This window comes from Podarcis bocagei (assembly GCF_964188305.1).
Source record: "Podarcis bocagei genome assembly, chromosome: 5".
Lineage (NCBI taxonomy): Eukaryota > Metazoa > Chordata > Lepidosauria > Squamata > Lacertidae > Podarcis > Podarcis bocagei.
Genome location: NC_138129.1, coordinates 3,429,549 through 3,444,145, shown reverse-complemented (window position 1 = coordinate 3,444,145; position 14,597 = coordinate 3,429,549). Strand labels below are relative to the sequence as shown.

General features: G+C 49.5%; 1 protein-coding gene across 2 annotated transcripts in view; it reads right to left on the bottom strand.

Annotated features, from left to right (window-relative positions):
* The window catches only part of NOL4L (nucleolar protein 4 like), a gene marked incomplete at its 5' end in the record, with an annotated part of 135,521 nt that overhangs the window by 93,667 nt on the left and 27,257 nt on the right, over positions 1-14,597 (bottom strand). The gene's annotated exons all lie outside the window — the stretch shown is intronic.

Genomic DNA, 14,597 nt, shown 5'->3' with positions numbered 1-14,597 from the left:
CTTTTCCAGGGAGTCTTCTCTCCTCACGAGGTGGCCAAAGTATTGGAGCCTCAGCTTCAGGATCTGTCCTTCCAGTGAGCACTCAGGGCTAATTTCCTTCCGAATGGAGAGGTTTGATCTTCTTGCAGTCCATGGGACTCTCAGGAGTCTCCTCCAGCACCAGAATTCAAAAGCATCAATTCTTCAGCGATCAGCCTTCTTTATGGTCCAGCTCTCACTTCCATACATCACTACTGGGAAAACCATAGTTTTGACTATACGGACCTTTCACGGCAAGGTGATGTCTCTGCTTTTTAAGATGCTGTCTAGGTTTGTCATTGCTTTCCTCCCTAGAAGCAGGCGTCTTTTAATTTCATGACTGCTGTCACCATCCGCAGTGCCGCCATATATATATATATATATATATATATATATATATATATGGGGTGAGGGAATGGCGTTTCAAGTATAAATGTGACCCCGCCACCCACCCAAGCGTGTCTACTCATAAGTAAATCCCCAAGTTCAAGGGAATAGGAAATGCACTTAGGACATACACACTCCCCTGAGAGTCTGCCCCACCGGGCTCACTTCTGAATAAACAAGCCTAGCCTCCCTCACTTGCTATTATAAGTCTTTAGGCTCCAGGACATGGCGGGCAGCTGAAATGGCTCCTGTTTCTTGCACCTAGACATGCCCTGGATGGATTCCCCAGTCGCCTCCGTCCCTCTCTTTGCTTCAACACCCTACGTCTCCCCACATTTCCCCTCCAATCAGAGAATCTGAAGAGTGGGAAAGGAACCCAGGGGTCATCTAGTCCAACCCCCCTGCAATGCAGGAATCTCAGCTAAATCTAGGCTGACAGCTATTTGTACCCAGACTCCATTTCATTGTGAAGGAACCAGCGTGGTTTGGGCCGCAGACGGTGCACATTGAATTGAGGAATCTGGCAGACCCACATCCCAGTCCCTGCCTAGGCAGGAAACCCAAGGGATGGACTTGGTGTGAGGAAGAAAATAGGCTGAATTGCATGCAGGCTCCCAAGGCGATAAATTAAAATACGGCAGAAAACGAGAGGCATCTTGAATGGCGACAGTGGTTTCACTGCTACATGCAGACCGTGGCAGCCATTGTGGGGGTTGGGGGGTTGGGGGGGTGCACTGTTCAATTTTGGACTTATTTTAATATATTTTTTTAGACCCTGATTTTTTTCCCTGACAGGGAGTCACTCAGGCAGCGTGTGAGAACAAGTTGCTGGGCTAGGTTTATTTTATAATCTTGTAAGATTTATACGATGCCCGATTGTTAAAAACAAACTAACAAACAAGGAAAAAAGCCCAACCATCTCAAAACAGTTTGCAAAGACAGGCCCTACATGTATGTATTTCATGATTTCATAGAATTTATACACTACTTGATTGTTTAAAACAACAACAACTCAAAGTGGTTTACAAAGATGGGCTGATCTAGCAGCCTGGCATAATAATAATAATAATAATAATTCTCAGTCACGACTGAGGCTCAAAACTGGTATCAGGCCTGGACCACTTCAGTGACTGAATGCTGTACCACACGGAAAAATCCAGAACCTGTAGGAAACCTTATCAGTTTAAAAGTACTTCATTGGGTTTTTTTGCTTTTTAAATACTGTATTTTATCGTTTTATTTTTTGTGCGCTCCATAAGTAACGTACACTATTACGCTACAGTCGTAAATTAACTAAAATAAACTTGAAGCTGAGGTAGAATGCAACAGAAAATGCTGGCGTCTCCTGGCGTTTCTGGAAATGTCTGCCTCTTCTGCAAAACTCAGGCTGCTTTCTATTGCAGGCCCAGGAGATGGGAGGCAAATGGCTGCACATCGGAGACAGGGACCCGGCAGCCATGTTCTTCAAAGAGGCTCTTCTTTTTTAAAAATAAAAAATAAAAAATGGCAGCAATGGTGGTGAGACCACGCTTCATCTTGGAAAATGAGAAGCTGCCTTTACCTCACGCCCCGCCATTCTTGAGGAAGAATGAGCTGTGCGCACTCCAAGGAAGCAGCCAAAAAACCGACCATCGTAGGCCTCCTTCAAGGCCTAGCCAAACTGTGGCGCAACAGCGGCCATTTTCCTGACACACGCAACCAGCCCCCTTGCCAGACGATGGGCAATCCCCCATTTTGCTCCCCCTTCTGAATCTGAAAATTAGAGGGGACAATATTCACCTCGGTTTATAACATGCCATTGTGAGGGGGGGGGGGTACATTCCCAAAACAATTCACTTTAGTCACCCCAAATATCAATTTTTGAAAGATAACAAGCGTAATAAATAATTTTAAAATTATTATTATTGTTATTATTAAACTGCTCCATTGCACGAACTGCTAAAAAAGCAATTAATTGATTGATATTTTTCCTTATATTTATGGGCCAAGGAGGGGCTCGCTCAGCCTTTGCCGAGCACAAAAACGTGAGGGAGCGACAGTTGCTCCGTAGGACCAACGTAAAACAAAATATTATTCGTGACCCGTTCGTTACATTTTAATGATTTTTTACTTCTTTAGTGTTTCATGTTGTCCACAGCCACTTTTCTTTTTCTCTCTCTTGTTTTAAGCACAGATAGGTAGCCGTGTTGGTCTGCCATAGTCAAAATAAAAAAATTCCTTCCAGTAGCACCTTAAAGACCAACTAAGTTAACTTAGTTGGTCTTTAAGGTGCTACTGGAAGGAATTTTTTTATTTTGTTTTAAGCACTTGCTTGTTTCAAGCAGAATGCAATGCAACAAGCAGATAGCATCTTGCGAGTGCAGCACTGCGGCATTATGGCACCGCGGCCTTTTCCGTCCTCCCCCCGCAACCCCCAGCCATCTCCCCTGCCCAGGCCCCAAAGCCTCTTCTTCCCTTATCCTTTCCTCCCAGGCAGCCTTCTCTCTCCCTCGCGCCTCTTTCCTTATCTTGTATCATGCCATTTCACCATTTCACGTTTCCCCAAGAGTCTCGCTTCCCCCTCCCATTCCCTTCCTCCTAATGCCCCTCTTCATGCATTGGGGAGGCAGGATGTAATGGAGTATTGTCCCGGAGGAAGGCACGGCTGGCTGGCTGGCTGGCTGGCTGGCTGGCTGGCTGGCTGGCAGGATCGCTTCACGCTGCAACATTTTGTTGCAGGTCCTGTTCCCCATGGCCTTTAACAGACCCCCGACTGCATCCCCCAAAACAAATGCTCCTCTGCATCCCCCAAAACAAATGCTCCTCTGAATTGGACTCCTTGGCAGGTTTTGAATAAACATACACAAACTTTTTATTGGTAACATATATAGAGAGAAATGAAGGATCTTTACAATCTTATAACATGCAGAGAATAACATGTGTTGAAAAACCAGAGAGAGGAGCTGAGGGAAGTCTGGGGGGGGGGGGGAGGGAGGGCTTTTCTCTTTTTGGGGAGGGAAAAATGGGGGGGGGGGAATAAGGATGATATATTTTTGATAGATTGTTATTTTGAAATTCCCAATAAAAAAATATTGTTAAAAAACCCAAAACAAAACAAATGCTCCTCTTTCAACCTCACAGGGTGACCCTTGCCTAAACTGGCAATTCTCTCCGACTCACTGCCCCACCATGCCACCTTTCTGCAACTTAACACCATCTCACGAGTTAGCCACTGTTCTCTCCCTTGTAGGGAGCTGCCACCTGGCCCCAATGTTACAGACACAACCACACATTTGCCATATTGTTTCTTCACCATAAGTGTGGGAGGATTAAACCCCAAAAAGTGTTCACCCTACTTGTTGTCCTAGTGTACGTGTGAGTTATCACAGCGTGCAAGGCACATATGTACAGTGGTACCTCTGGCTGCGAACAGGCTCCGTTCCGGAGGCCGTTTGCAACCTGAACAGAATGCAACCCGCGTGTGCGCAGGTCGCGATTTGTCGCTTATGCGCATGCGCGTGGCGTCATTTTGCGCATCTGCACATGCGCGAGCGGCGAAACCCGGAAGTAACCTATTCCATTACTTCTGGGTCAGCGTGGGAAGCAACCTGAAAATGTGCAACCTGAAGCTATCGTAACATGAGGTATGACTGTACACAGCACAGCACACATGTGGGGTACATGGGTGCTTTGTGAAGGCTGTGGGCTGAGACTGCAAACAGAGACCCACACCGGCACTATTTTGCTGGATGGGACTGATAAAGGCACACATTCCTTGATCTCCCCAGCTTCCGCACATGAGGTCCTGCCAAAGCAGAACGCAAGCTCTCTGCAAATGCTCAATGGCACCTGACAAATTAATACACACCATCTTCCCTACTTCCCCTAAAGTTGTTCCATGTTTATGCTCAGAGCCACCTTGTGAGATAGGTTAAACTGGTAAAAAAATGTCCCCCAGTAAATTTCATGGGTGAATGGGGAACTGAATCCAGGTTTCCCCCATCCAAGGGCTCGTCCACACTCGTCCCACCACTTCCCCCCAGGGAAACCCAATCTTTACTGCTAAATCAGAGCAAACATCAATCAGGTTTCCCACAAACTGGTGTTTGTTTCAATTCAGTGGTAAAAGCAAACAGAAAACCTCTTGGGCCCATGTTCTTTAGGCATGGGACGTTAGTGTGGACAAGCCAAGTCTAAAACATTCCACTGTTTCTTTGCCCTGGTGGGTTCCCCCACACACACCATTCTCCTTGGTATGTGAGGGGAGAGAACTCTCTGCACACGCTCAGACGACAACAGCCTTCCCCGACTTGGTTCTCTCTGGATATTTTGGGCTACAAATCCCATCAGCCCCAAACCAGTACAACCTAGAGGGCGCAACACTGAGAAGGCCGGCCTAGGGTCAGATAATGTCTGCAGACAAATGTGACAATCTTACACACATGTGGTGCCAGTTCCCCATTCTCCTGCATTACCAGTTATTCCAGTGCCTTGTTTTTCCCTTCCTCTTGAGTCACCAGGGCCTCCAACAAAAAAGCACTCCTCCCCTCAGTGATACCAGTGTCCTATTTCCTGTTCCCAAGTGGGTGGTACTCACAAACCCTTCTCCTTTTCCCTATCCCAGCACACACATTGCTAATTCCCCAACCATCATCCAGGGTATATGCTCCCCCTGGCCCCCCCTCCAGGGCAACAACAGCGCCCTCCATTGTTGGGTTCCCCACTTATAGCAGGAAAATCCCATTTCTTCCCTTCCAGGTGTTAAACTAGCATACTGCAGCTAGAAAGGCAGTATTATCACCAATGGCTGCTGCTGTGAACAGACCGCTCTGTTCTTGTCTGTGTACATTTCGGCTCTGCATTAAAAAAAGAAGACTTGCAGATCATGGCTTTGGGCCCCGGTGTCTAGCAGGCGGAACATGTTCTCTGTACCCATCTGCCAACTGAGAATAACGCTTTGGGCATCTGACGAAGCAGGCTCTGGTCCACGAAGGCTTGTGCCAAAATACTTTAAGGTGCTACGAGAGCAACAGATTAAGAAGCCTGCTGTCCCTCTGGAGAGAAGAGGGTGTGCGGAGCAGGACTGGGGGAGATGGGGATCAAGCAGACTTCCTCTTTCCCATTGGACCACATGCTTCACTTGGAGCTAACCCCACAGGTCTAAAGAGGGCTACTCCTACCTGGGCTTAACCTGAACAAGGATTCAGTCACGGAACACTCACTGTAGTAACAGAGAAGACCAGGAGCCTCCAGCCCCAAATATGGCTGGTGCAGAACTTAAACTCCTCTCCATCTCTTTGGGTTTCCTGCCCCAAAGCTCCACCACCCCTGCTTCAAAATTTCCCACTGCATGTCAGAGGCTTTGGGGGAAACCTATTGGCAGGAAAGTCATGGCTGCTCCTCTGGAGTCCTAGACCTGCCAAGGCAGCCTTCGCCACCCTGGTGCTCTCCAGATGTTCTGGACTACAACTCCCATCAGTTCCTGCCAGTGTGGCTGCACTAGCTGGGGCTGATGGGAGCTGCAGTCCAAAACCTCTGGAGAGCACCAGGTTGGGGAAAACTGAATGAAGGTTGCAGTTATCTGCAGCCCTTGGGCCTAAGATATATCAGAGTTAGTAGTGATACTTTTATATGCCTGTTGCCTTTGTCCATGGAGTTGAATTATGGTGCTGGAGGAGACTCTTGAGAGTCCCATGGACTGCAAGAAGATCAAACCTCTCCATTCTGAAGGAAATCAGCCCTGAGTGCTCACTGGAAAGACAGATCCTGAAGCTGAGGCTCCAATACTTTGGCCACCTCATGAGAAGAGAAGACTCCCTGGAAAAGACTCTGATGTTGGGAAAGATGGAGGGCACAAGGAGAAGGGGATGACAGAGGACGAGATGGTTGGACAGTGTTCTTGAAGATACCAGCATGAGTTTGACCAAACTGCGGGAGGCAGTGGAAGACAGGGGTGCCTGGCGTGCTCTGGTCCAGGGTGTCACGAAGAGTCGGACACGACTAAACAACAACAAGTGATACTTTCGTCCTCCTAAAAATCAGGATCAAGCTACAAATAGAACAGAGAACAGGGGCAGATAGGAATACTGCTGCTGACACACAGACGCACCCATAACTCAATATCTTCCCTTCCTTTAATGCAAGGGCTCCCAAACATTTTCCCCAATGGTCCAGTTGCGAAGGGTCCTTCCTGGCAGACCGCTTGATGATTTTTTTTCTGCTTCTTGTGGCAACTGGAAAATGTAGTGCTAGACGCTGTGTGATTTTAAATTGTATTTTTATTGCTTCCCCCTTTCTTATATTGTATCATAATTCGCATTCCACAGAATTCAACTTGCAATACAATACTTAAAGTACAATATAATAAAGGACAAAAGCAGTAAAACTACAATTAAAGAGCCAAATGAATATCTAATGTGGACGTGCTGTGGGCAAGCTGAATGAAAGTCGTGCACCACCAATGGTCCGCGAACCACCATGTGGGAAGCGCTTCTCTAATGTTCCTGGTCTAGGCATTTGCAAAATGGCGGAGATTCCTGCATTTGGGGGTGGACTAGATTGACTCTTGGGGACCCTTCCAACCCTACGATTCTATGGGGCTTGCCATTGAGTAAACACAACCAGCCCCTAAGCCTCGGGGTTCAGGGTCAGTGTTCCTGCACAGCCCGCCACGCTAGTCATGCACATCTGGCCAGATGCACATTCGCCATCTCAAGAGATGCCCCCTGCAACACTCCCCGCCCCACCTCCACGGGGTGGGGGTCAGGCCCTCTGCCTGGAGGGCTGCCCTTCCTTCTAGCCAGCTCCCGAAGCGCAAGGCCGAGCGCCGCCGGAGCGTCCCAAACGGGCTCCGGGGCGCAGAGGCTGGGATGCAAGCGCAGCGCCCTGCAGCTGGGCAGGCCAGGCGCGGCTCCCGGAGAGGAGCAGCCCGAGCCTCGCCGGGGAGGGAAAGCGAGCCGCCGGCGGCGGCCCCATTGGCTGCAAGGCGAGGCAAGATTCCCGCTGCCAATCCCCCGCGCAAAAGCCCCGCGGGACCGCTTGGGCAGCGCCACCCCAAGGCCTTTGCCAAGCAGGTACTGAAGGTAACCATGGGAACCGGGGGGGGGGGGAGAGTGGGAAGGAGAGAGGAGAAGGGATCTGGCACAGCGATCCCTCCCCGGGCTGTCCTCGCCTGGGGCAGGCAGGCAGGCAAGCCGGCGGCCGTCCTGGGCTGCCCCTCCTTTGCGCGCAGGAAGGAGGCACTCGCCAGCTGGCAGCGCCAGGGCAGGGCAGGGCAAAGCAAGGCAGGCCGGGGCGCGGGGAGGGGAGGGCAGGCAGCTGCGGAGAGGCCTCTCGCGGCGGGATAGAGACCCTCCGCTCCTCCCCCGCCCCGCGTGACTCGGAGCGAGGTGGGCCCCCTCCGTGGCGTCTCCAATTACGCACCCGCCTGCCCAGGCGCACCTGCCGCGCCAGCCACCTGCCCTTTGTTGTGCTCTGCTCTCGAACGCACGCAGCCTCGGCTCGGGTGGCGCTTCCCCCTCCTCCTTAATGGGGCTCCTGTGGGTGCGTTTCATCAGACCCAACAAGTCCCCTCCACCTGCACCAATGCGGCCCCCCCTCCCAATTATCCTCCAAGCGGCCCAAGTGGGATTGGGAATATTGTTGTGCAGGAACAAAAGAAAGGGGCGCTTCACACGTTACCAGGCAACAAACTCGGGTTTGCCTGGCAGGGGACTTTCAAGGAGTCGCCGGCACTGATCCTCGCTCTCTAGAGGAGGCAGGTTTTCAAATGCCTGGTTTGCCACGCTCACATGCAAACGGGGGTGCAGCTTGGGCCAGAACAGAAGCCAGAGACCTGCAATGCTACCGTCACCACCAAATGAGCACCCAGGGATTGGGTGGACTACTGCAATGCGCTCTATGTGGGGCTACCTTTGAAGGTGACCCAGAAACTACAACTAAGCCAGAATGCGGCAGCTAGACTGGTGACTGGGAGCGGCCGCTGGGACCACATAACACCGGTCCTGAAAGACCTACATTGGCTCCCAGTACATTTCCGAGCACAATTCAAAGTGTTGGTGCTGACCTTTAAAGCCCTAAACGGCCTCGGTCCTGTATACCTGAAGGAGCGTCTCCACCCACATCGTTCTGCCCGGACACTGAGGTCCAGCGCCGAGGGTCTTCTGGCGGTTCCCTCACTGCGAGAAGCGAGGTTACAGGGAACCAGGCAGAGGGCCTTTACAGTGGTGGCACCCGCCCTGTGGAACGCCCTCCCGTCGTATGTCAAGGAAATAAACAACTATCTGATGTTTAGAAGACATCTGAAGGCAGCCCTGTTTAGGGATGTTTTTAATGTTTGATGCATTACTGTATTTTAATATTTTGTTGGAAGCCGCCCAGAGTGGCTGGAGAAGCCCAGCCAGATGGGCGGGGTATAAATAATAAATTATCATCATCATCATCATCATCATCATCAATCTATTCATATTCAATCTATTCATCAGCGACATGCGAGCACCCCTAGTCAACTCATCTCCAAGTACACATGCACCTAGACTAGCGGATTACCGCTGTCCACTCCTTTTATATGCGGACGACGCGGTAATTCTATCTTATACACGTGTTGGACTAACCAGAGCTCTGAAGATCTTTGCCACGTATTGTCAACTCAACCAATTAACCATCAACCATGCTAAATCTAAGATTCTGATTTTCGCCAGAAGTCAGAGATTATACGAATGGAAGCTTGGTGGAGCAAAAATAGAGCAAGTCCTAAAATTTCAATACCTAGGAGTTATTTTTCAATACAATTTGGGGTGGAAAGCACAAATTCAACACCTCCTTAACAAGGCCAAAACTCTGTCATATGCGCTCCTCCGATTTTTCTTTTCGGATGGAGCTTTGCATGTTCCCTCGGCCCTAAAGGTGTTCAAGGCAAAAGTGGTACCCGTGCTTGCTTATGCTGCCCCGCTCTGGGCCGTGATGACAGACCTTGCTCCTCTTGAGACACTGCAAAACCAATTCCTACGTCGGCTCCTAATGCTCCCCCTGTGCGTAAGCAACGCAGCCATGCGACTAGAATTGAAGATCGCATCCTTAGAAACTTGCCTGTGGAAGCAAGTCTTCAATTATTGGTTATCATTGTGGCATAGATTACCAGACCATTACCTTGTCCAATGCTTATGGCGAGATGAATTCTCCAGCCTTTGGACTAGTAGAATTCATGCCAAACTCCTGAGCTATGGAATCTCTCCCTTAGATTCCCTAAAACTAGATCAAATCACTGCTCAAAGACTGATCCGCCAAAGACTGGATGACATCGATTTACAGCGAAATTATACGCTGGGGGGAGGTGTTTGCTCGCCCCAGAACATTGGTATCACTTTAACTTACTGCGTTCCATCATACCTCTCCTCCCTTTCGACTGTTGCCCATAGGCTGGCCTTCACCAAAGCGAGGTTTAACGTTTTTCCCTCCAATGTCCTGAGACATAGATTCTCAAAGGGCCAAGCCTCCGCCATGTGCGAATGTGATAAGGAGACGCCAGAGTCGCTTCAGCACATTATGTTCACTTGCCCCTTATTCAAGGTGCCACGGGCAAATTTGTTGGGATCAATCATTCAGAAACTAGAGGGTACCCCACCAAAATTCCACCTTGCCCAAATCTTGCAGGATAAGGATACCCATACGACCCTGAAAGTGGCTAGGTTCCTGGTCGCTGTCCTTACCCAAAAGCGTTGCCAAGGAGCACCACAAGCTAATTAAGGCGTAGTATGCCATTCCATCTTATAGTATTTTATTGTTATAGTAGCGTTTTAGCGGCTGTTTTTTCCCACGTGCACAAGCTGTTATTTATGTCTTGTTTTTATCTGTATGGGCCTATGGCCGTAATAAACTATTATTATTATTATTATTATTATTATTATTATTATTATTATTATTATCATCATCATCATCAGGTGGTTGTGGGGGCAGCAGCAAACAGGCACAGCCTCAGCACCTGAACCATAAAAACACAGGCCCATGCAGTCCAGCATCCTGTTCTCACAGGGACCAGCCAGAGGCCTGTGAGAAGCCAGCAAGCAGGATCCGACCACAAGAGCCCTCTCCAGCAACTGGCATTCAGAAGCACTGCTGCCTCTGTCCTGGGAATGCCTTCACCCAGTGGGACAGAGGTAGCCCCCTTTCTCTCTCCTTAATCAAACCAAAACAAAAACATGTTCTAGTTCGGCCACATGCCCCCTGGCATGAACATGGTTACAAATGCTCATTCCATTACATGTATTTTTGTCTTAAAATTTTATTGTATTTTTTAACACACCCACCCACCCAAAGGATGCTTACCAACAGATCCTTCCATGATGGTTTATTGATGTCTTTTTAAAAACTTTTAATAGTTTTATCGTATGGTTTTATGTTTTCACTTTCTGTAAACCTACAGAGAGAGCGGTATACAAATATTTTTATAAGTAAATAAATAATTCCAGAGCAAATGTGATTTAGGATCAGGCAGCAGAAACAAACCACATTTCAGTCCTGTCGCCATTGATGGCGCTATGATTTAAAGTGAGCTTTTGAAAGGCAAAACTGCACATGCTCAGAGTATTTCTTTTTGTTGTTATTTTTCCTGCTAAACTACTTTTTTGTTCTTTGCTTCTGTAACAAAGCACAAAAATAGACAAAGCTGGAAAGCATGCAATGCAAGGCAGTAGGAAAGTAATGTCAGTTGTGTGCTTCGCAACTTAAAAGAATGCACAGAGACGCAACCATACTTCCTTGTTGGCCCTTGTGCAAAATACCTTCTGTAGGAGGCCCCTCCCCATTTAGTCTGATAGTATCCAATTACACACCTTCTGATCAGAGAGGAAACGTTATAGAGAATAACTTTAGGTAAATACGAAGTGCATAAACTCAGAATGCACACCAATTACAGAAGCATCTTTATGTGTCATATTAATTGGCCTGGCCTGACAAAGCTACATTAGAATATTACAACAACTTAATTTATGGCACGTTAATAAGATTTCTGGGTTTGGAGGGGGCCTTAGAGCCTGTAGGCTCTCGTGCACAGCCCACCTTAAATTGCGGCCATTAAATGCACATGTCTGGGGAGTGCAGGTGTTGCTCTGCAAGACTATTAAGTCCAGAGTCTAAAATTACCTAGCTGCACTGCTGTTGACAAAAACTCCCCTCACGTGTTGGGAGAGCGCATAGAACTATATATGCGCCGCCACCACCCCTGTCAGGTACACTGGCCTCCTTCCCCACCAGCTGTGTGTTTGGTCTGCCTGGGAAAGGTCCCCGTGCAGATTTTCTCCCTGCAGTATATTCACTGCACTCTTTATGTGTGTGGACCAAGCCCAATAAGGGATTAAGCTTTTAAAGTGTGAGGAGGAGATTTCTCTGAAGGTCCCTATATATTTTGTGGCCTTTAGGTAAAGGTAAAGGGACCCCTGACAATTAGGTCCAGTCGCGGACGACTCTGGGGTTGCGGCACTCATCTCGCTTTACTGGCCAAGGGAGCTGGCATACAGCTTCTGGGTCATGTGGCCAGCATGACAAAGCCGCTTCTGGCGAGCCAGAGCAGTGCACGGAAACGCCCTTGACCTTCCCGCCGGAGCGCTACCTATTTATCTACTTGCACTTTGAGGTGCTTTCGAACTGCTAGGTTGGCAGGAGCAGGGACCGAGCAACGGGAGCTCACCCCGTCGCAGGGATTCGAACCACTGAACTTCTGATTGGCAAGTCCTAGCCTCTGTGGTTTAACCCACAGTGCCACCCGTGTCCCTTTAGGAATACACCTACAAATATAATGTATGAAATGGCCCACGGCCTCGTAATGAATCTGTGGGAAATGTATGTGCAGCTCTGTAATCCACCCCTGCGCATCACCGTCAGATCCATGATGGAACAAAAGCATGATACGAATGTACTAAATGAATGAACATGTGATGTGGTTATCTGAGGATGTGTAGGGTGCCTTTCCCCTCACCAGTGATTTCTAAGGCTGCCACTGTTTCTTCTGACAAGGCTCCTTTGCCTTTTGCATGAGGGGCAGAAATTTTTAAAGAGATCTGCACCGGCTGTCAATTTGCTACCAGGCCAAGTTCAAGGTGTTAATCCGAATCCCTGCTCCACTTTTAAAACTATCTTGGCAAGAGCAATATACTTTTGCCCTTTTAATGTTCCTTTAGCATTTTGAAGACTTCCACTGGGAACCACAATGTGATGTGCCTTTGGAAATGGGTACCAGCTACCCAGAGCCCAACGGAGTCGGGAGGAGCAAAAGACTCTGCCAACTCAGGTTCCCATTGGTGACTGTCATCTGCACAGAATCCTGACCTCTTCCTTTAACTGCATTGGGGAGAGGTTGTTTTTCAGCATCCTCCCCTCACAGAAGCTGCAAAATAAGAAAGGGCTCTGGATATCCCCTGAGAGGGGCGTAACAAAATTACAGGCTCCTCTTTCAAAGAGCAAAGCCGCCTGGGCTCCTGAACTGCTTGTATATAGGACCATCTCCTCTTCCTGGGATCTCCCTGGCTACCACTGAGAGAAGAACCAGCTACTGTCTGGAAAGCAAAAGCCCCGAAGAACAACTGCCTGTGTTTTGTCGAACATGCTCCTCCTTGTGGGAATTTTATGTAATAAGAGCACAACACAGCAGCCAGGCACACACCTCCACCTAAACCAGCTCTTGCAGGAGCAACTGGTGCTTTTGTTTAAAGCACCAGACATGGCCTTAGATGCTGGGAAATGAGAGCACGCCTTCCTCCAAAATGTGCCGGCAACTGCCATCTGATCTGCACAGTGCTGGTCCACCAGTAACCTCTACCCTGACCCTGCACAGATTACAGCCCCGCACCTCGTTTTCAGGCGTAACAAGACACCCCCCTTTCAATTCCCCAAGCCCAGAGCATCTCCCGAAAGCGAGAAATGTGGTGTGTGGAGGCAGCCTTTGCGTCAATGAGTAACTATGGGCCAAAGACCCCACCTTTCCACGCCAGATCAAATCTGCAAAACAGGCTCAGTTATTTGCATTCTTTTTTTGGGGGACAACAAGCAGTAGAACTGGAGCCACAAGCACGCACCATGTCTTGGAGGGGCTCCTGCCCCACTGCCCAGGGCGGGCGGGCACATTGCAAACGGTGTTTCTTGGGGCACAGATGGCAACAATCCCTAGGGACTCAGGAGGGGAGCCCTCAGCCAGCTCCAGCCCACTTAGAGAGGGCTGGGAAGAGAAGAGGTCTGCCCTAAGAGGCTTAGCAGGGCCAGGGCACGGGTTAAGGCACAGGGGGGGAAGGGGCTTGCAGCTCTCCCAATCCTGGCCTCCGCTCTGCAGGGCTCCAGATAGAGCGCTTTCTGGCCCTCAGGCGAGGAGGGGCTGATGCCAGCTGGATTCCACTTCCTGCCGGTGCAAAGAGGCTTCCTGGCAGTGAACGGGCGCCCTTGTTTTCTGACCACATTTCAAACGCCCATCACTCTGCCGGGGAGGGAGCAGCTCGGCAGACCCAGCCGGCTACCCTAGAAGCATGCCTGGCTGTTCCATATAACTGGCCTCTCCCCCTCTACAAAGGCTCCCATCACAGGAGCAGGGGGCAAAGGCGCTCGCTCCTCCTCAGTCTCACAGCTGTGGGTCTTTGCAACGAAAGGTGAAGACGCTCAAACATGCCTGGAAGAAGCTGCAGAGGCTGCGTGCACCCATGAGGAGCTTAAAATGCAGCAAGGTTGCTTTGCTTCTCAATGCAGACCAAAGCTGGTTTGCAGGGAAATGCATCAAAACGCAGCATTTCTTCAGAAACCAGAAGACTGGTAGGGGTTGCGACTAACATCACATGTGCTCCAGAGGTTACAGCCTCTACTTTGCCTGCAGAGTCTCAGGCTGAGACCCTCCCTGCCCACAGACTGTCTTGCCAGAGTGGTGCATGCTCTAGTTATCTCTCACTTGGACTACTGCAACACGCTCTACGTGGGGCTACCTTTGAAGGTGACTCGGAAACTACAAGTAATCCAGAATGCGGTAGCTAGACTGGTGACTGGGAGCAGCCACCGAGACCATATAACACCAGTCTTGAAAGACCTACACTGGCTCCCAGTACGTTTCCGAGCACAATTCAAAGTGTTGGTGCCCAGACACTGAGGTCCAGCGCCAAGGGCCTTCTGGCGGTTCCCTCGCTGTGAGAGACCAAGTTACAGGGAACCAGGCAGAGGGCCTTCTCGGTGGTGGCACCCGCCCT